At 41.5% G+C, this 22,126-nt stretch overlaps 1 pseudogene; it reads left to right on the plus strand.

The window, feature by feature from the left end:
* Positions 1-19,722: 19,722 nt before the first annotated feature.
* Positions 19,723-22,119, plus strand: LOC108879699 (otolin-1-A-like; annotated as a pseudogene).
* Positions 22,120-22,126: the final 7 nt, after the last annotated feature.

Consider the following 22,126-nt stretch of genomic DNA (forward strand, 5'->3'; position numbering starts at 1 on the left):
ACAGTCACTCTGCTGCTGACAGTATAGAGGTCATTAGGACCTCTGTCTCTGTAGGTTTCCCCTCACGGTCAAGCCACAACATCTCAGGATCTGGAAACCAGCCTTTAGACTCATTGTAAAACCACTCTAGTGACTCTGTCAATATTCACTATGACAGGTGGGGAAACAGAATCTGGCTATGAAAGAGAAGGAAGCCACCCATTACTTTTTGCAATTAGAGTAAGTTGTGATTGTCATGCCTCCAGTTATAAGTGAGACGAGCCTACCTATTCAATCCAGATTGAATGATGATTCAGATTTTAGAGACAGGGCCCTCCTTTCTCTCCTATCCCCACCTGTTAAAGTACATTACCTATCAGTAAACAATGCCACAGATGGAGGAAACGGATCTGGTGAGGATCCATAACTCTGCCTTCTTATCTTTGGACCTTGTGAAGGTGTTGAAATTAAAATCGGAGGACAGTTTATATATATATATATATATATATATATATATAATTTTTTTTTTTTCTGCATCAGTTAAAACCAGTAGGACTGATGATGCAGTTTTTGCAAACAAACTAGACCAGATTAAAGCCATATGCAAAACTTTATTTGGGCATTTTGCACTTAGGGTCACTGGGGACCATAACTATAGGGTTTTTTTTTTTTTTTTTTTTTTTTTTTTTACACATTTTATCAATGACCAGGGCTAGGTGTCTGAACAGGTTCAACCAGTGGATTTTTTCAGCATTTTAATTGCTAACGTAAGTAGAGTTTTTCACAGTATATATCCTGTAGGATAGAGTAAAATGTAAGTAAGGACAGTGCTGAATGAACGGAGTCAAAATACCTAAATTGCACACAAATCTAAGTATGTTGTGGTGAAATGCAATTACTTTGTGCACTCCTATTAATTCATCCCTGTCATATGAGCTGCTCAGCTTCTACCAGCATACGGGACTAAAGAACTGCAGAGAAAAATATCTAATAGATTAAAGTGACCTCATTAAATATGCAAATAATCACTTAGATGCCATTCCCTCAAAGACTGGAAGCTCAGCAACTTGTATAGTAGTTAAACAAACATGGACAACTACTGTGCATTTGACAAAGGCTATGTCTGAGCAAACAAGTGTTTTGTTGCTGTTGGCATGATAACTAAAAAACAAACCAGGTAAACCAAACAAATTAGGAAATAAACAATGATTTACTTGATATCCAACACAGGAGCATACATATACTTCAGATACCAATACAGATGGAGTCATAGTACATTATCTATGGGCTAAATACCCACTTCAGAGACTCATCATCACAAATACAGTTACAGAATATCCTTCTCCCAGTTATGCTGTGGTTGCATTTTCCCCAGATGGGTGTCCAGTTTGTGTTGTATTGAGCAGTGGTGAGTCTTGGCAAGAAAGCGCCTCCTAAGCACTTTCAGGGACGGGGGTGGGGGAGTCCCTTGCTGGTTAGGTGGTACATAGTTTGTGCAAAAGTTTGCAGGACTTGGGTTCCAAAAAGATGCATCTTGTGAGGTTTACATTGTTCACTAATGGCCATAGTTTGTGTTTAGTCAGCTGAGTTGTGCAAAATTGGCATGCCACTTTGCAGAGAGGTTTGCAGACTTGTGGGGCCTGGAGGTCAGGAGGTCAAGGCAGTGTGCAGGGCTTGGTGAGCCCACAACAATCAAAGCTTCCTGAAGGTTGGATATCTGACAAAAAAAATAATTAAAAACACACACAATAAATTAGTAGAAAGCAACAAAAGAAAACAAAAAAGTGGATAATATACTGTATCTGAGAAAACACACCATCATCATCATCATCATCATCATCATCAAGAATGGTTTGGTACAGCCTGGTCTTCCTCTTCTTCCAGTCCAGGACAACTTCTTCCAAGGCTCCCTCACTGATTTTTCTGGGGTCGCAGGAATCTGCTGAACCGACTGCAACCTCCGTCACCATAGAGGGCTTGGGCGTAGTCCAACTATTCATCCAAAACATTACAATGAGATGCATTCTTGTTCCTGTAATTTATCTAACAATGCCTGAATAAGGCCAGCCTTTTTAGCACAAGTATTAAATCTTTTATTAGGAAGCTTACTTCAGAGATTGGTTCCAATTGGTGTCTGATATAAATTGACAGGACTTGAGACAGGGCTGAATTGTCAGAACTGAATAAGGGTGTGAGTGCCACAGCTGACCATTTTGCTACATAAGGGATTTTGGTATCAGGAATTCCCTGATAATGCTGGAGAGAACTCCCTAATGTCCTCTCCCTATTACAATATAGCTGGTTTTACATGTGACATGACCTGGCTCCTGAATCTAGATGCCCTTAACCTCAGTACATCTAGGTTTGTCACTTGGATGACAAAAAAATGTAATGTTTAATCCTTGATTTCACCTTTTGTTTGACTATTTAAATTTATAATTCAACATGTCTGTCTACAGGCCCACAACACAGAGCTGGCAACCTGCTAAGATGACTAAGCAGGACTTGACACATCTGAACTACATGCTGGATGGCTGGATAGCATCTGAAAGTCCCTCCCGCCCACACCTTTCCAACATCAGCTAACAGGTGCCTGTGTTGCCCATCACCTGTAGCTTTCCAGAATCAACAATCTGAGTGACATGCGTCACGTCGTGACTGGCCAGCTCAGAGAGTCATTCAGGACAAAGCTTAATCCAATGTCTTGATTTGCTACACAGGAAACAGCTATCACCTAGCTGTCTAGACAAAGTTACCCCTCAGCTTCCAATTCTGCAGCCTCCCCAAAGTTCCTCTCTCTACATCAACTCTCATTTGGCTGCACATCAAACAATCCCACTGCATTTTCCCCAGGTCTCCTTTTCTCATCATGCAGCTTTCCAACATTCAGCTGCTGCTGTTGTCACATCTGCAAGGAGAGCAGTTTCCTAACTTGGCATTGTTTTCACGTGTTTGGCAAGATGTCACTGTAGACCACTGACAAAGCAGACAATTTGAAATGCCAGACCCTGATACACCCAAATTCTTCAGACTCCCACCATCCCCAAGTGGTAATGTTAAACATGCTTGCTTTCTTGCTAAAGTTATGTCCAATTGTAAAATGTGTCTTGGAGTAAGCTCATAATAGCATACCATGGCCAGCTGATTCAAAAAACCAGAGGGATCCTTGTCTGGTTTTGAAAACTGCACAACCACAGCACACAACCCAGTAGGAGTCTGTAGTCTATACGCTTACTCATAAGGCTAGATTTTTTTTTTTTTTTTTCCCCCCCAAATTTCTAAAATACCTCCAAGTTGCCCATCCATTACAAGTACAGCTTTAGGACAGAATCAGCAACAAGGTCTAAATTTACAATAATTTTACTCACAGCACAGACTTCCTCACATACAGAGAAGGAGGGGAAGGAGAAAAGCCTTTCCTTCTTATGTGATATGAGTCGACTCTGTTTACCTTGTTCTCTGTAGTGTTAAGATGTCCTAGCTCATTCCTCGTGATTGCCAAAAATGGAGAAAATGTGTAAAAGTTTGCACTAAATGTTGATAATTCTGTCAGGACAGAACTTAAAATCTCAGAATCAGGCACCTCAAATTGACTGCTTTGTCAGTGGTCTACTGCTGTATCCTACCAAACATGTAAAAACAATAATGCCAAATTTGGAAACTACCCCTTTTGCAGACGTGACAAGAGCGGCTGTGTATGTTGAAAAGCCAGATGAAGAGGAAAAGGAGACCTGAGTACAATGAAGTGAGATTGTTTATGTGCAGCCAAACAAGAATTAATGCAGACAGAGAGACTTTAGGGTGGATACAGAATCAGGAGTGAGGGGGAATGTTGTCTAGACAACCAGATGATCGCTGCATCCTGTGCAACAAACCAGGACACTGGGCTAAGCCTTATCTGGAATGACTCTCCAAGCTGGCCAATTATGGCATGAAGTGTGTCCATCAGATTGTCAATTCTGGAAGGTTACAGACAATTGGTAACACAGATACCTGTTAGCTGATGTTGGAAAGGTGAGAGGGGGAGGAGAGTTTCAGATACCACCCAACCATCCAACATGTAGTTCAGACGCACCAAATCCCACTTCGCCATCGTAGCAGGTTACTAGCCACATGTCTTGGATCTGCAGAAGACAATGATAGACAAATTGGTCAAGTAAAGACAAAAGAATCTAACACTATACTGATGAGTACAAGGTTTTCACTATCCAAGTGACAAAGTTACAGTAAAAGGGACAAAAGAAATCATAGAAACAAATCTTCCACAATAGAAATCTCACTTCATACAAGCTATCGCTCATTTAACACTACAGCTGTCTCCTGTAAGTATCTCCTCCCACATTAACAACAATGGCAATACTTAATATACCACAAGTGCTCTCCCTGCAGCACCTGGCTCTAATTACAAACAAACTCTGTGGGTCATGCTGGGCCAAATACTTAAGATTACAATATATAGCTGGTTTTACAAGTGACATTACCTGGCTCCTGAATCTAGATGCCCTTAACCTCAGTACATCTAGGTTTGTCACTTGGATGACAAAAAAAATGTAATGTTTAATCCTTGATTTCACCTTTTGTTTGACTATTTAAATTTATAATTCAACATGTCTGTCTACAGGCCCACAACACAGAGCTGGCAACCTGCTAAGATGACTAAGCAGGACTTGACACATCTGAACTACATGCTGGATGGCTGGATAGCATCTGAAAGTCCCTCCCGCCCACACCTTTCCAACATCAGCTAACAGGTGCCTGTGTTGCCCATCACCTGTAGCTTTCCAGAATCAACAATCTGAGTGACATGCGTCACGTCGTGACTGGCCAGCTCAGAGAGTCATTCAGGACAAAGCTTAATCCAATGTCTTGATTTGCTACACAGGAAACAGCTATCACCTAGCTGTCTAGACAAAGTTACCCCTCAGCTTCCAATTCTGCAGCCTCCCCAAAGTTCCTCTCTCTACATCAACTCTCATTTGGCTGCACATCAAACAATCCCACTGCATTTTCCCCAGGTCTCCTTTTCTCATCATGCAGCTTTCCAACATTCAGCTGCTGCTGTTGTCACATCTGCAAGGAGAGCAGTTTCCTAACTTGGCATTGTTTTCACGTGTTTGGCAAGATGTCACTGTAGACCACTGACAAAGCAGACAATTTGAAATGCCAGACCCTGATACACCCAAATTCTTCAGACTCCCACCATCCCCAAGTGGTAATGTTAAACATGCTTGCTTTCTTGCTAAAGTTATGTCCAATTGTAAAATGTGTCTTGGAGTAAGCTCATAATAGCATACCATGGCCAGCTGATTCAAAAAACCAGAGGGATCCTTGTCTGGTTTTGAAAACTGCACAACCACAGCACACAACCCAGTAGGAGTCTGTAGTCTATACGCTTACTCATAAGGCTAGATTTTTTTTTTTTTTTTTTTCCCCCAAATTTCTAAAATACCTCCAAGTTGCCCATCCATTACAAGTACAGCTTTAGGACAGAATCAGCAACAAGGTCTAAATTTACAATAATTTTACTCACAGCACAGACTTCCTCACATACAGAGAAGGAGGGGAAGGAGAAAAGCCTTTCCTTCTTATGTGATATGAGTCGACTCTGTTTACCTTGTTCTCTGTAGTGTTAAGATGTCCTAGCTCATTCCTCGTGATTGCCAAAAATGGAGAAAATGTGTAAAAGTTTGCACTAAATGTTGATAATTCTGTCAGGACAGAACTTAAAATCTCAGAATCAGGCACCTCAAATTGACTGCTTTGTCAGTGGTCTACTGCTGTATCCTACCAAACATGTAAAAACAATAATGCCAAATTTGGAAACTACCCCTTTTGCAGACGTGACAAGAGCGGCTGTGTATGTTGAAAAGCCAGATGAAGAGGAAAAGGAGACCTGAGTACAATGAAGTGAGATTGTTTATGTGCAGCCAAACAAGAATTAATGCAGACAGAGAGACTTTAGGGTGGATACAGAATCAGGAGTGAGGGGGAATGTTGTCTAGACAACCAGATGATCGCTGCATCCTGTGCAACAAACCAGGACACTGGGCTAAGCCTTATCTGGAATGACTCTCCAAGCTGGCCAATTATGGCATGAAGTGTGTCCATCAGATTGTCAATTCTGGAAGGTTACAGACAATTGGTAACACAGATACCTGTTAGCTGATGTTGGAAAGGTGAGAGGGGGAGGAGAGTTTCAGATACCACCCAACCATCCAACATGTAGTTCAGACGCACCAAATCCCACTTCGCCATCGTAGCAGGTTACTAGCCACATGTCTTGGATCTGCAGAAGACAATGATAGACAAATTGGTCAAGTAAAGACAAAAGAATCTAACACTATACTGATGAGTACAAGGTTTTCACTATCCAAGTGACAAAGTTACAGTAAAAGGGACAAAAGAAATCATAGAAACAAATCTTCCACAATAGAAATCTCACTTCATACAAGCTATCGCTCATTTAACACTACAGCTGTCTCCTGTAAGTATCTCCTCCCACATTAACAACAATGGCAATACTTAATATACCACAAGTGCTCTCCCTGCAGCACCTGGCTCTAATTACAAACAAACTCTGTGGGTCATGCTGGGCCAAATACTTAAGATTACAATATATAGCTGGTTTTACAAGTGACATTACCTGGCTCCTGAATCTAGATGCCCTTAACCTCAGTACATCTAGGTTTGTCACTTGGATGACAAAAAAAATGTAATGTTTAATCCTTGATTTCACCTTTTGTTTGACTATTTAAATTTATAATTCAACATGTCTGTCTACAGGCCCACAACACAGAGCTGGCAACCTGCTAAGATGACTAAGCAGGACTTGACACATCTGAACTACATGCTGGATGGCTGGATAGCATCTGAAAGTCCCTCCCACCCACACCTTTCCAACATCAGCTAACAGGTGCCTGTGTTGCCCATCACCTGTAGCTTTCCAGAATCAACAATCTGAGTGACATGCGTCACGTCGTGACTGGCCAGCTCAGAGAGTCATTCAGGACAAAGCTTAATCCAATGTCTTGATTTGCTACACAGGAAACAGCTATCACCTAGCTGTCTAGACAAAGTTACCCCTCAGCTTCCAATTCTGCAGCCTCCCCAAAGTTCCTCTCTCTACATCAACTCTCATTTGGCTGCACATCAAACAATCCCACTGCATTTTCCCCAGGTCTCCTTTTCTCATCATGCAGCTTTCCAACATTCAGCTGCTGCTGTTGTCACATCTGCAAGGAGAGCAGTTTCCTAACTTGGCATTGTTTTCACGTGTTTGGCAAGATGTCACTGTAGACCACTGACAAAGCAGACAATTTGAAATGCCAGACCCTGATACACCCAAATTCTTCAGACTCCCACCATCCCCAAGTGGTAATGTTAAACATGCTTGCTTTCTTGCTAAAGTTATGTCCAATTGTAAAATGTGTCTTGGAGTAAGCTCATAATAGCATACCATGGCCAGCTGATTCAAAAAACCAGAGGGATCCTTGTCTGGTTTTGAAAACTGCACAACCACAGCACACAACCCAGTAGGAGTCTGTAGTCTATACGCTTACTCATAAGGCTAGATTTTTTTTTTTTTTTTTTCCCCCCCAAATTTCTAAAATACCTCCAAGTTGCCCATCCATTACAAGTACAGCTTTAGGACAGAATCAGCAACAAGGTCTAAATTTACAATAATTTTACTCACAGCACAGACTTCCTCACATACAGAGAAGGAGGGGAAGGAGAAAAGCCTTTCCTTCTTATGTGATATGAGTCGACTCTGTTTACCTTGTTCTCTGTAGTGTTAAGATGTCCTAGCTCATTCCTCGTGATTGCCAAAAATGGAGAAAATGTGTAAAAGTTTGCACTAAATGTTGATAATTCTGTCAGGACAGAACTTAAAATCTCAGAATCAGGCACCTCAAATTGACTGCTTTGTCAGTGGTCTACTGCTGTATCCTACCAAACATGTAAAAACAATAATGCCAAATTTGGAAACTACCCCTTTTGCAGATGTGACAAGAGTGGCTGTGAATGTTGAAAAGCCAGATGAAGAGGAAAAGGAGACCTGAGTACAATGAAGTGAGATTGTTTATGTGCAGCCAAACAAGAATTAATGCAGACAGAGAGACTTTAGGGTGGATACAGAATCAGGAGTGAGGGGGAATGTTGTCTAGACAACCAGGTGATCGCTGCATCCTGTGCAACAAACCAGGACACTGGGCTAAGCCTTATCTGGAATGACTCTCCACGCTGGCCAATTATGGCATGAAGTGTGTCCATCAGATTGTCAATTCTGGAAGGTTACAGACAATTGGTAACACAGATACCTGTTAGCTGATGTTGGAAAGGTGAGAGGGGGAGGAGAGTTTCAGATACCACCCAACCATCCAACATGTAGTTCAGACGCACCAAATCTCACTTCGCCATCGTAGCAGGTTACTAGCCACGTGTCTTGGATCTGCAGAAAGACGATGATAGACAAATTGGTCAAGTAAAGACAAAAGAATCTAACACTATACTGATGAGTACAAGGTTTTCACTATCCAAGTGACAAAGTTACAGTAAAAGGGACAAAAGAAATCATAGAAACAAATCTTCCACAATGGAAATCTCACTTCATACAAGCTATCGCTCATTTAACACTACAGCTGTCTCCTGTAAATATCTCCTCCCACATTAACAACAATGGCAATACTTAATCTACCACAAGTGCTCTCCCTAATTACAGACAAACTCTTTAAGTTCTAATTCTATCCTATGTGTTTGCCACAAGAAAACACCAACACCTTCTCTGGAATTCAGCCCACAGTTTCCAATTCAAGAATGTCAATACCAGGTAACAAAATAGGAACAAATTGTAAAATATGACAAGTGGTGCACTTGATACATTAGTCTGGTTTTCATGGCCATCATTGCTGTCAACCTCATCACCAGTAGATTAAAAATTAAGTAAATATACTCAAATCAGGTGTCCAGAAGCTTCTAACTATCAGAGGTATCTGAGTTGTCTCTCTCTGCCAAGTTTACTCCCTTCCCAGAGAGCCTGAACGCATTACTATCGAGCAACTATCTACTAAGCAATAAAAAGGACAATCCCACGTACTTATGAAACTGCCCAATTTATCCTGTGTCCATTGACACCGCAGTGCATCTTGTCAGCGATTGATGTGATCGTAGTCTAGCTTTGCAGGGGTAGGATAAAATCCCCCTGCTGGGAGGCCTCCCAATGTCATGGATATAAATACGGATACCAAACGACGCCAGACCTACTTCAACTGAAAAGGTTCTACTTGGGTCTCTAGTTGGAATTAACCTTGGCAGAGCAAAACAAGACAGCCTTTAATTTCAAAATCCATTTAAGTGTAATAAAAAAAAATTTGGTATCAAAATTTGGGTAGTGATGACTGTCAACACAACTATACTGATAGTAGTGAATAAAATTCTAACTAAATCAACTTACACCATGTACCTGCACTAGCAGAAGACTGAACAATGGAACCTAGTAAAACCCCACTTATGGAGCTGGCAATGATTTGTTTGACAAACAGCTACTACACTGTGCAAATCATAGCAAGCATGAGCAATGAGAGTAATTATCAACAACAAATTAAAAGCATTTACCAAATATGAGTGATAAGTGATCTAAGATGGCCATCACCTAACTGTCAGCGTACATAGTAAGCCAAGAGAAGAAACTAATAAGCAATCCTCAATTTCCCCCAGTGATCAGAGACAGCCCCTGACTATCAAAATGCCTGACTTTATATTCTTATCAGCTGCATACGGGACCCTAAAGTTTAGTTAGTACATAATGCTAAGGCTTCATCGGGACAGAGACAAAGACAGAAAAGGAGAGAAAAAAACGTGAGACATACAGAGACCAAGACAGGCAGACAAAGATAAGACAAACAAAGACAAAGAGACAGAAAAGGGACAAAGATAGCCTGGTAAAAACAGACAAACCCAACAAAAAGATAGGAGTGGCCAAGACAACATAGATATGGCAAAATTGTTTAAAAAAAAAAAAAAAAAAAAAAGAAACTTACTTGTTTTAGGATTGTCAGCCATCCAGGTCATGGAATTTCTAAGTGCTAGACAAAGGCAACTGGACAGAACTGAAGAAGCCTTTCAGATGAAAGGTCTTCAAGAACCTCAACCAAGCTCAGTTGCTTTTGTATAGCACTTAGAAAATAAAGATACTTACTTTTGTAGATATACCTGGAAGAGAAAATTGTTGCGCCTATGCTGATACAAGCCAATTAGACAGATGAAAATAGATTGTCATGGCACAAGCCATGTTGGTCCAAGACTAATTTCTTACATATGTTTTGGGCATTTCCGTCCTGCATGGGCACGAGTTCAAGTGACCATAATTGCTATTCAAAGCCATTTATAATATTATAGGATTGCTATTTACATATTTTGAATTCATTGCCAAATATGTCAATGTTAATTTTGATATTTTAATATAGGTTTCTGATTAGTCAGTTCGTCACAGTCCATTAGTACGTCCAACAAAGCTAATCTGACCATCAGTCAGTTGGTTACACACAGACAAAGTCAGTGAGTCTAATCAAGTCAATCTGAAGTTCGGCTGTCCAATAAAGCTAATCTGACAGTGAGTTTGCCAGACAGACAGTCAAATAAAGCTAAATTGAATGTCAGACACAAGACAGACAAACACCAACACACAAAAACAGACAGTCACAGTCTGCTAAAGCTAATTTGAATGTCAGTCCGTCAGACACAAACAGAGACAGACCAACACACAAGACAGAAAGTGTAATTATCAGTGTGCGTGCATGTGTGCGTGTTTGTGTCAGGCGCGGCGGCCTTCAATACACAACAGGATAATTGGAAAAAGATAGTGGATAGAGTGTGTAAGTATCAGTGTGCGTGCGTGTTCATGTGAGAGACAGAGGAAAGAAAGGGGTGGCGCGGCGGCCATAATTAAACAAAAATGGGACTTACTTGTAGATTCATCAGGGAAAAAAACGAAACCGATTATACTAAATAACGGGTAAACAAACGGATAATTGTAAATCCTGGAAGGACATCATCTTGGGTGTGCAGCCATGTTGGATGGATGAACGAGAAAGGATAGATCGGTAGATGGGCACGGCGGCCAAGACAAACCAGTGAGGGATAGAGAAGAGATGGCACGGCGGCCCAAAAATAATAAAAAAAACAAACAAAGACGCTCTTGTGCATTAAGTATGGATGAAAGCTAAAATAAAATTTGGTTAGTTTTGGCAACGCGCACAAAAGGGAAACACAGAAGCAGACAGATGCTGCTACAAGTGATGACATGGTGGCCATCAAAAAGTTGGAAAAACAAAGAGTTTAGGCTTCAAGGTACAGCAGCCAAGACAAAGCACAAATACACAACTGAAAACAAGCTGATGAGAGCTATCTGACTTAACCTTAAATTTACACCACAGTACAGCCCAGCTCTGACCTAATGTTTGATTATTTCAGATCACCAGCGTAACAGTTACAAAGGGACACACACACAACAAACAATTAAAATGAGATTAGATTTTTTAAGGATTAGATTGATCATCCAAACAGCTATGATATTCAGATGACCAGTCTAATCATAATTCAGAGATTTATAGATTTTTTTAAGGATTAGATTGATCATCCAAACAGCTATGATGTTCAGATGACCAGTCTAATCATAATCACCTATATGATGTTTGGAAAATTAGGACAGACGAACGGGAGCAAAAATTTAACGGACCGACAGCGATGTTGCATGGATCAACGAGAAAGGGATAGATCGGTAGATGGGCATGGCAGCCAAGACAAACCAGTGAGGGATAGGGAAGACATGGCACGGCGGCCCAAAAATAATAAAAAAAATAACAAACAAAGACGCAAACCGCGCTTTATGTAGACTGGCCGGCATTCATATTGGATGGACAAACGAGAAAGGGATAGCTCGGTAGATGGGCACGGCGGCCAAGACAAACCAGTGAGGGATAGAGAAGAGATGGCACGGCGGCCCAAAAATAATAAAAAACAAAACAAACAAAGACGCAATCCTCTTTTGTAGGATGAAGGCTGAAAGGGAAAGTAGTTAGTTATGGCATGGCAGCCAAACCAAAAAAAAAAAAAAAAAAAAAAAAAAAAAAAAAAAAAAAAAAAAAAACGAACAATGGACAAATTGACAATGCACGGCCTGAAATGCAGCTAAGTTGGATGGACGAATGCACGGCCTGAAATGCAGCTAAGTTGGACGGACGAATGCACGGCCTGAAATGCAGCTAAGTTGGACGGACGAATGCACGGCCTGAAATGCAGCTAAGTTGGACGGACGAATGCACGGCCTGAAATGCAGCTAAGGTGGACAGACGAATGCACGGCCTGAAATGCAGCTAAGGTGGACGGACGAATGCGCAAACACGGACAAACACGTGGACTGCTCCTTAACAGTAAATTCATGGGTTTGTATTATCTACTTTAAATAAATAGTGTTAATGATAAGCCTTGACAGTGTAAATGCGTTTGTGCAGTGATGCATTTGGCAAGAAAACCCAATTCATTGAAAGAAACACACAGCCCTAATGGATTTTATTGGTCAAAAATATGACAAATCTAGAGTAAGACTGAACAATATGCAACAAAAATTGCAGCTCAATATTATGAAATGTGATTACAATAACATTAATTGTTCAGCCCTACTATAGAGAGACAGATAAGTAGGCATGGCAGCCACCTAAGAACATATATATAGATATATATAAAAATAAGGTACTCACCAATTGTAGATTTACCTACAAAGAAAATGTTAGTGCACAAATATTGATCAAAACTTAGACATATAGTCATAACAGCTAAGACAAAGCACCTTCATTACATAGCCAACAGGCCAAATTAGAGACTTCTGAATTGTAACACAACCTTTACACTCCTATCATCTACTACAGCTCCACCAAATCATTGCACACAAAAACCTCCCCTGCCTTGCATATACTCATGCCAATAGAAATTCAAAATTCAAGGACCAGTGAATCATCTGCCCTGAGTGAACATAAAACCTGTGTGATCCTCACTAGAGCCCTGAGAGAGCCTCAGATTTTGCACTGTATCAGTCCAGGCCTGACCAAACATCTTACTATTCCTGATCACACCATCACTAGCTCTGCAGTTCCAAACAAAAATTCACTAAAACCAGAACCAGACTTTTCCTAATACCTATTTAAGCCCCCCCCCCCCCCCCAAAAAAAACTGCAGCTTCCAATCATTCTGCAATCTTCTAAATAACCTCACTATCCAAACATCAAAAGACTGCTAAATGCTCTAATTGTAGTGGGAGGCCATCCCTCCCAACACAATTAAAAGGTCAGCTATCTGCTCAAGAGAGGAAAAAAGAAAGGGAAATAGAGAAACAAAGAGAGACAAACAAAGAGGGTGGCCATTTTAGACGAACCGGTGAACAATTGGGTGGCCATGGTCAAATTGGATGCGAAGACTATATTGGCTAGACGGACGGTCATGTTGTCAAAAGAAAATTTCAGAGTAGCATAGCACAAAGCACAGTCATGGCATGGCAGCCAAGCAAATACACAAATCATACAGAAAAAAAACATTTCAGTCTCAGACAAACATTCATGACACTGCAGCCATGACAATCCACCTTCAATACACAGCAGAGAGAGAGAGGGGGTAGAATGTAAAAGTCAGTGTGAGTGCATGTGTGCATGTTTGTGAGAAAGCGGCTCGGCGGCCATCCAAAACCACAAACAATAAATAGAAAAATTTGTCTTACTGGTTCGTAGATCTACCTGTGGAAAGAAAAAAAAAAAAAAGCAGTTAGAATAAGTCTCAAACCACCAACAATTACCTAGCCTTTAAATTCACTTTAGTATCTGTGTTATATGGATAGACGGATTATTGGTCGGGCCGATTATCAACACCGATATTCTGCATTTTGACGCATATCAGCATCAGCCTTTTTTTTTATCCGACGGCTGATAAGAGATCAATTTAAAAGTGGGTTATTTTGGCTATGATGTAGCAACGCCTCTCTGTCTGTAGTCACTACTGTCTCCAGTATTGTCCCACCCACAGCACCATCTGATTGGTTATACACAGAGCCACGCTAATAGCCAATCAGCAGTGAAAGCTGTGCATGCACAGTGCTCATACACACACTGAACAATTCTGCTTTTTGCACCACAGTCTGGTGCTGCTCAATTGGGACTACTAATTGATTTGAGACTCATACTTCTGTACAAATTTTATTTAACTTTGTTTACTTTATAAAACTTCAGGGAGCTATTTATTTATTTAAAATTTCACTTAACTTTATGAGAGATGCTACTAACCCTGGGAATTCCCTGCACTTTGTTTTTGTTTGAACTTAAAACAAAGATAAGTCAAAGATAAAATAACATTTCAGCTATATTGAAATTTTGGAAAATTTTATTTTCTTACCTTTCTGGGTGAGTTTTAAAGGATGAGATTCTCCTGGCATCTTTTTCCCCACACCTTACAGGAGGGCATTGTTCTGTTTTTATAAAAAAAAATAAAAATAAAAAAAAAAAGTAATTTTCCAACCTTTAAATTCACTTTGGTGTCTGTGTGGTATTTTGGAGAGGTGAGAAAATAGGCACAAACAGGTGGGAATATTATTCAAATTACTCAGTTGCCCAAAGAGTTCTTACAAAGAAAATAGACATCTTAAAAGAGTGTCATTTTATAGTGCCAGTTACACTGGTAGTTTCATCAACAGGAGCAAATTAAGTGCTAGAGAAAATGAAAACCCAATAGCAGGATTATGCTTACTCTAAAACAGGAAATTTAGCTCACAGAAGATGGAGTTGCTAAAATACCAATATCTGATGAGTTAGTTTGTGTTATTGTGTGTTAGACCTACTTTTATTTAAAATCACACCACAACACAAAAAGACGGAGGCAGTGGTTATCCAGCTCTGCATTATGCTTGAAAAATCGCTGTTTGTTAGTAGAGTCTGGTAGGGATATATAACAATGTTTCTGGTTAAAAAGGATTTTACTCTGTAATATAAAGGCTGCTCTGTAGTATATGCAGTAGTAATGTCAGACAAAGCACTTTAGTAGAGCACAAATGTTCAGGTGAATTACAATGCAGCAGCTGTTTGGTGGCGGGTGCGGCGCAAATGCTCAATCCCACCTGTGTAGGCCTCTTTCCATTTGTTTGATTGCCACAGGTGTTACAGAGTTGCGAGATTAATAACACGATTGAATAAATTAACCAACAGACCCTTACCGTTTATATTCACCTATAATGAATAAATAAATAGGCTAAACAAATAAAACAGTTTATCTTCACCTTCTGTTGGCCATAATGCATTTACTACGGTGCGCTCGCTCAAGGCCGCGAGGCCTGTCGCATTCCGCTTGAGCAGTTGAAATAGGCCCACAATGTTTATCCAAATGCATTTTCTCTCTCTGAATTTAATCCGTTCATAACTGATAAAAGGTTTCCAGCATTGCGGGTTAAATTCGTGTCCCTCTGAGCGACCACACACCACTCCGGCTTTTTATTTTTTAAAACCTGTGAATTTGTATTTAAATATAGGCGCCTAATAAAAACAGAAGGGAACATGCCGCAAAAGCCTGCATTCCCACAGCGCAGTAAAGTTAAACATCTTACTCTAAACAAACAATACTTTATAAACTTTCCGAACGCGCCGACACACCTGCCGGTAATGACATTAACGCCAAGCTAACTCGCGGCTAAATTAGAGGCATCGCTTACCTTTCTGAATACGTTTCCGAGCTCCTCCTGTTATTGGACGCGATCGTCCCGGTGTCTCTTAACTTTTGCAGACAAGGGCAGTTTCCCCTGTCGAGTCTCCGGGGTTTTAAATTTCGACCCCGCCATGACGCCTCCGACACCGAGCTGAGCTCGCCATGGTGTGCCAATGTCGGCGTCTGACGTCATTCTTATAGTCGAGGCGCATGCGCACACGGCGATGCGTTAAAGAATCACGGAGGGTTGTAAAAACCAAAACTTCCCCCTTATAGAAATGTTGGGTGCCTCGTCAAACTTTTAAAGATTTTGAAAGACTACATTTTACAAGAGTTTTGAATTTAGTCATTTACTGAAAATTTTAAGCAATGATGTCAAAAGATAAATTAATAAACATACAGTATGGAGACAAGTATAAATTACTGTAGATTAATAATAATCAGCACAACTTAAACGCATTTAAATTTTATTTTATTTACTTTGTAATTGTTGCACTTTTTTATTTCATTCTTTTGTAGTAATAGAAAATTAAATGGTGTAGTTCCATTAATCACAATTATTAGTAACAAACTTTCATTGATGGTAAGACACTGGTGCTGCTGCCTGCAGCTCCACCCACAGAGGCTATAAAGGAAACCAGTTTACTTGCGCCTACCTGAAGAAAGGACTTGGCCAGCCTCATGGTGGAAGGGGTCTGTATAAGGGTCTCAAATATACTTTTTACTAGATTTATTTAACAGTCCATCACCTGCGCCTGTGGGCGACGGAGGAGAAGATTATCAGCATCCCCGGGAACTTCGGGTGGAGGTACTGTAGGTCCCGCTTCATCACCGCGACCAGCCCCATCCATGATCTACTACATGATGAGGATTTACCACACTGAGACAGTTACTCGAATACACTCGAATAATTAAATAAATATGAACGAATAACAGGTTTAATGAACTTAAGTCACTGTAGACTGTATATAAAAAGATAAGACACTGCACAAACCACATAAACTATACTTATTAATATTTAGGCTAATATACTAATTAAAAAAATACCTTCGATAATAAAGGCTGACAAATGCAACTGATAAATGCAACGCTAAACCACAAAATCTAAATATGCCGTATGAAAATGAAGGCTCGGCTTTGAGTCATTCGTTGCGTTTGGTGTTGGACAACCTGAAAACATAATGCCTTCGGCCACAGCTGTCGATAGTGTGTAGGCATAAAAATGCAAATGTTCATTTATTGGCACCACAAAATAATATCAGTAAGACCAAAAAAAAAATCACTGATCTCTACATCATCTCACATAGCTTGCACATCAACTGATCACTTCTGAACGTCCAGTAACCACCAGTCAATGTTAAATAAAAAAGTATATTTTACCATGAACATACAAATTTTCTCTTGTGGAAAAGGCCATCAACTTGTGCATTGGAAACCATCCCTACCTTCAGAGGCCTGTCTGAGAAAGTGTGGCAGAAGAAAGTGTTTTTGTGTACTCCGTCTGACTACATGAGCTGTATCTTCACTGCCAGCAGATCTCTTGCCAAAGTCATTAGCAGCTAATTCTGCAGGATCTAGATTTTCTTTGATAAGATCCCATAGTAAAGAAAAAAAAACACAGTCCATGGCTTTATTTGTGTCTATGAGCACTGTGAGCACAGCAGGGCAATAATCAAAAAGACAGTGGTTGGTTGCTGTGTTGCACATTAAACAAGTCTGTCTTATTATCTCACTCTCACTCTATACACATTCGCAGCAGTTTCAAGATCTCCTTTACATGAATAGGGTTAATGTAAGGCAATACACCTCCATCCACCCAAGTCATCTTTGGTCCTCTCTCTGCTCGGCTGCACCTGCTGAGTAAGTTAACTCTTCCTTATCCCTTGCTCTATAGTATGTGGGGATGTAGGCTGAGGGCAAGGCTGGTGCCAGTGTTAAATGAATGGACAGGTGAGCGGCGCCGGGGTCCTCTGTGACCAGCTGGGCACTGTAAGCTGACCGCTGCTGTTGTGTGTGGTCTGAATTGAGTTGAGAGACGATGAGGGGTTGAGGTCGGGCATGGAGAACCCCAAAGGAACCCCTCTCTCTCTCAGGACTCAGCTGCATATCTTACACTCCATCTGTTTGTCTTTTATGGAGGGGCAAGTCAGGGACACTTCACTTGAGCTGCTGGGAAGGAGGAGGAAGAACATGTAAATGGGGGTCAGCAGATAAAGAAAAGTGTACGTGAGAGGAGAAGATAAAAATCTAATCAATTATTAAGCTTAAATAAATCCAATCTTCTCCTATTTAGAAACTTTCCCCTCATCCCACTATCACCCCCTCTCTGTTTCCCAAATTAATTTCCCTTCTTCCTGCTCACTCATAGCTGGTCATAGATCTCTCTGAGGACATGAGGTCTTTGACAACTGAGGCATGTCCACTGCTCAAACATTCATTGTCACTGGCAAGTCGAGAGTTTCAACTAGACAGGTACCAGAAAATCACTTTTCTACGAAAACCTGATGCTATCTTGTTACACTGTAAGAATGAATCATTGTCCAGCCACACAGTTTGAATCATAGTTAGCAAACGTAGCTGCCAGCAGTCTCTGGGGCTCATGTGCAGAAAAGTCGCTCACAGTGATCAGGCAAGCATTGCAACCAAACTGATTTGAGGGAGATAAGCTGGTTCCTTTGACAAAAAGCTCAGGTTTAGCTACTGTTGAGTGAGGAGATTATCAGTGCTCTTTAGGCTAAAGCTTTCTTCTGGATGTTCACCAAGTACCAGTAGATTGTAAATACTGAGCTCCTGTGCTATCCATGCCACTCTGCAGATCTTGTAGTAACTTATTTCAAATTACCTGTTATAGATACTGTCATCTAGGTCAATTTGCAAGATTCAGCATGGGATTATGCAATAAAAGACCTAAAATAAAAACAGCACCTTCCTGCTTGCAGCTACATGTAAAAAAAACTGTACAAACCTACATTTGAAAAAAGGCCGTTGTAGTGCCCTGGCCTCTGTCACAGAACCCTCTTTGCTTGGCTTTGTCCCACCGTAAGAGCCTGGGTAGTGGGTTGGCTGTTGGAGGAATGCCTCACATATCGGGTGACCCATTGCCCCACGGCCTTTGCTCCTCGCCTAGCTCGCAGCGACGGAGTGCTCCTGGCGGGCGCTGTATCCCGTGTCACAAAAGCACCTTTCTACACAACAGGGGTACAGAGAATGGGCCACAGCACAGTGGTTCTCGTTGGGTCAGCTCCAGCCCGCCGTAGTTGGATTTCAGACCTCCCCCTGTGCTTCCAGCAAACACCCTCATTGGTGGGGATGTTCTTTCACCCAAGCCTGGCAGAGATATCAGAGAGACGTGGAACTCCTGGTGCTGCCTGCAAGACACCGCTAGAGAGGATAAATGACCATACTACTTATGCATAACTGGGTGAGTCTTATCAAGTTTGCTATATATATATATATATATATATATATATATATATATATATATATATATATATATGTTTGTGTGTGTGTGTGTGTTCTCAGAAAGTTACATAACATGACAAGCAGCCTACTAAAACCTTTGGTTTATGCGTAATTGTTGGCATATAGATTACTGAACCTCAGTCATGTGGTATTGTGACCAAGATGCTGCAGGCTTTCATTCTAGTTAAGTCTACTAACACTTACACTGCTGAATTCACTGAAGGGTAGTCTACAGAACTGCTGGGTCACTGGGGAAAATGTAGCTCCTATGTGAGATTAGCAACGGGAAAGATCTAAGTAGAAACAGAGAAACAAACAAAAGCAGTCAAAAAGGACATGGAAAACATGCATGAAAATGTTAGATGGAAGTGATGATAGCAGTGATATCATCAATACTACAGTCTGTGATTGCTAAACTGCTGAACAGTATGTGCTGATTTTGTATCCTTTTTTCTTCAAACCAAAAGTAGTTGGAAAATGAAATTTGCACAGGGCAACAGAAGAAAATTGTCTTGTATAAACTCATCTGTTCTCAGATCCCAGTCAACCATGAGGACTATCTCCTGTCAGTCAACCCTTGTGGCTGTAGTTGTGGTTACACTCACTGTGGTGTCCTGTGCTGAAGCTAAAACTACACAGAAGCCAAAGTACCAGTACACTAAGAAGCCCATCCCTCAGATCACAGTGCACAGCCCTGTGACCACCAGCATGCCCAAGCCGCTCAAGATAGTGGCCAGTGCAAATCCTGTGGAGCCCCACCTGCTGCCCACCACAGAGAGGACCACCTATCCAAGTCATGTGTTTCCTCAATACTACCCTGAGAATACGGAGCCCCCTGGTGTCGGCCTAGAGAACTACACCCTGGATTACAATGAGTGTTATTTCAACTTCTGTGAGTGCTGTCCACCTGAGAGAGGCCCCAGGGGGCAGAAAGGAGAAAGAGGCCTGGAAGGTATAAGACTCAGTCATAAAAGGCACTGGAAAAATGTTTTGCTTTCAGCATTTTGAACCTCTCTTATTTTTGCTTATCTAGGACCACCAGGTGAAAGGGGCCTCGCAGGGGCAGCTGGTTTACCAGGACCACCAGGTGTGAGTGGTCCTATGGGGTTAAAAGGAGACAAAGGTGAGTATAGTATTATTAAATACAAATTTGAAGTGGCTTATTACCACATATTTCAAGGCAACAAGCCCCAACCCCCAGCACCTAACTCCCTCAATTGTTCCTACAAATTTCTATTTTATGAAACAGACCTTGAAATTCTGTATTTTGGTCTTGTGGGGAAATAAAGGCAGAATGAATAATCATCCCATAGAGTTTTCTGACCCAGCAGAACCACTCCTCTACACAAGAAAAAAAATACTGCAACATACTTACAAGAGAATATTACAAGAAACTATCAAGGGAAAGGTGCCACAAGTTCTATTTTCTTGCTTGTATTATATTGTTTTACTAATTTTAATTTAGGTTTCCATTAGCTTAACTGTGCACTGTGCAGTATACACTATGTGATAAATAAAAATATAATTAAATAACTTAATAACTGCTGACTACACTCAAGAATGATGCTGGGTGTGGTTAGAAATGTGGGAAAGGGAAGTGAAACACTGTTTTTCAGCCTGGAGGTATATTACTCTTTAAATAATAAGGGCCAAAAAAGAAAAGAGAACTCACAATTATTGCTATTTGCCTGAGACCTGTGACTTTGAACAAGAAATATAACAGTCACTTCAGACAAAGGCTCTGACATTTGGGCCGCCTGGCCCCTTAAGCCTCTGAGTCTGTGCCCCATTGGCCCATTAAATATATTATTCCTCTTCACCTCTAGCCCAAGATAAAACAACATTCATATTGGGTATGTTGGATATTGTTAATTGAATATTTGCTTTGTCATGTCAATTGCTTAGGGGATAGAGGTGACCGAGGAAACAGTGGGACAGCAGGGCCACCAGGAGTCCCAGGGAAACCAGGACAAAAAGGTGCAAACTTTTTCTGACGTTTGTTGATTTCTCTTATATTGTTGCCAGACTTCAGTCGTTCTGAGACAGTTTCCCTCACCTTGCAGGTGATGTTGGTTCAAAAGGTGAAAAAGGTGAAAATAGGGCTGCAAGGTTTCAAGGGTGATAGTGGAGAAAAAGGGGAACCTGGCCAGAATGGGACTGCTGGTGAGAAGGGGAACCGGGAAAAGAGGGGCCAGCTGGACCTCCAGGAGTAGCTTTTGAGTTAGGTCCTAAGGGAGACAAGGGGGATAAAGGGAGTGTGGCACATTTGGGGAAAGAGGACAGAAAGGTGAACGAGGGGATCCTGGGTCTCCTGGCACCCCAGGAGGGATGGGCATTCCGGGAATGAATGGCAAGCATGGCTCCCCAGGTCCCGTAGGCGTCCGAGGAGATCCAGGAACACCTGGACCACAAGGAGAACCAGGGGTGAGAGGGCCTCAGGGACCACAAGGAATAAGAGGGATGCCTGGGCCAAAAGGGGACAGAGGTTACCCTGGGATGAGAGGTGAGCGAGGCATTCGTGGATTCAAAGGGGCTAAAGGGTCAGCGATTCCTCTGAAACGCTCAGCCTTCAGTGTAGGCATCTCCCCAAGAAAGTCCTTCCCTCCCTCTGGCTTCCCGATCCGCTTTGACAAAGTCTTCTACAACGAAGAGAATCACTTCAACGTCACTTCCAACAGCTTCACCTGTGTCCATGCTGGCGTTTATGTCTTCTCCTTCCACATCACTGTGCGCAATCAGCCACTGCGAGCCACGCTGGTAGTGAACGGTTCACGACGGGGTAAGGACACGGGACTCTCTGTACGGTCAAGACATCGACCAGGCGTCCACTCTGGTGGTGCTGAGGCTGGCGTGGGTGATCAGGTGTGGATGGAGACGCTCAGAGACTGGAATGGGGCATATGCCAGCAGTGAGGATGACAGCATCTTCTCTGGGTTTCTGCTTTACTCAGATA

The sequence above is a fragment of the Lates calcarifer genome, unplaced genomic scaffold, assembly GCF_001640805.2.
Source record: "Lates calcarifer isolate ASB-BC8 unplaced genomic scaffold, TLL_Latcal_v3 _unitig_720_quiver_1566, whole genome shotgun sequence".
Classification (NCBI taxonomy): domain Eukaryota; kingdom Metazoa; phylum Chordata; class Actinopteri; family Centropomidae; genus Lates; species Lates calcarifer.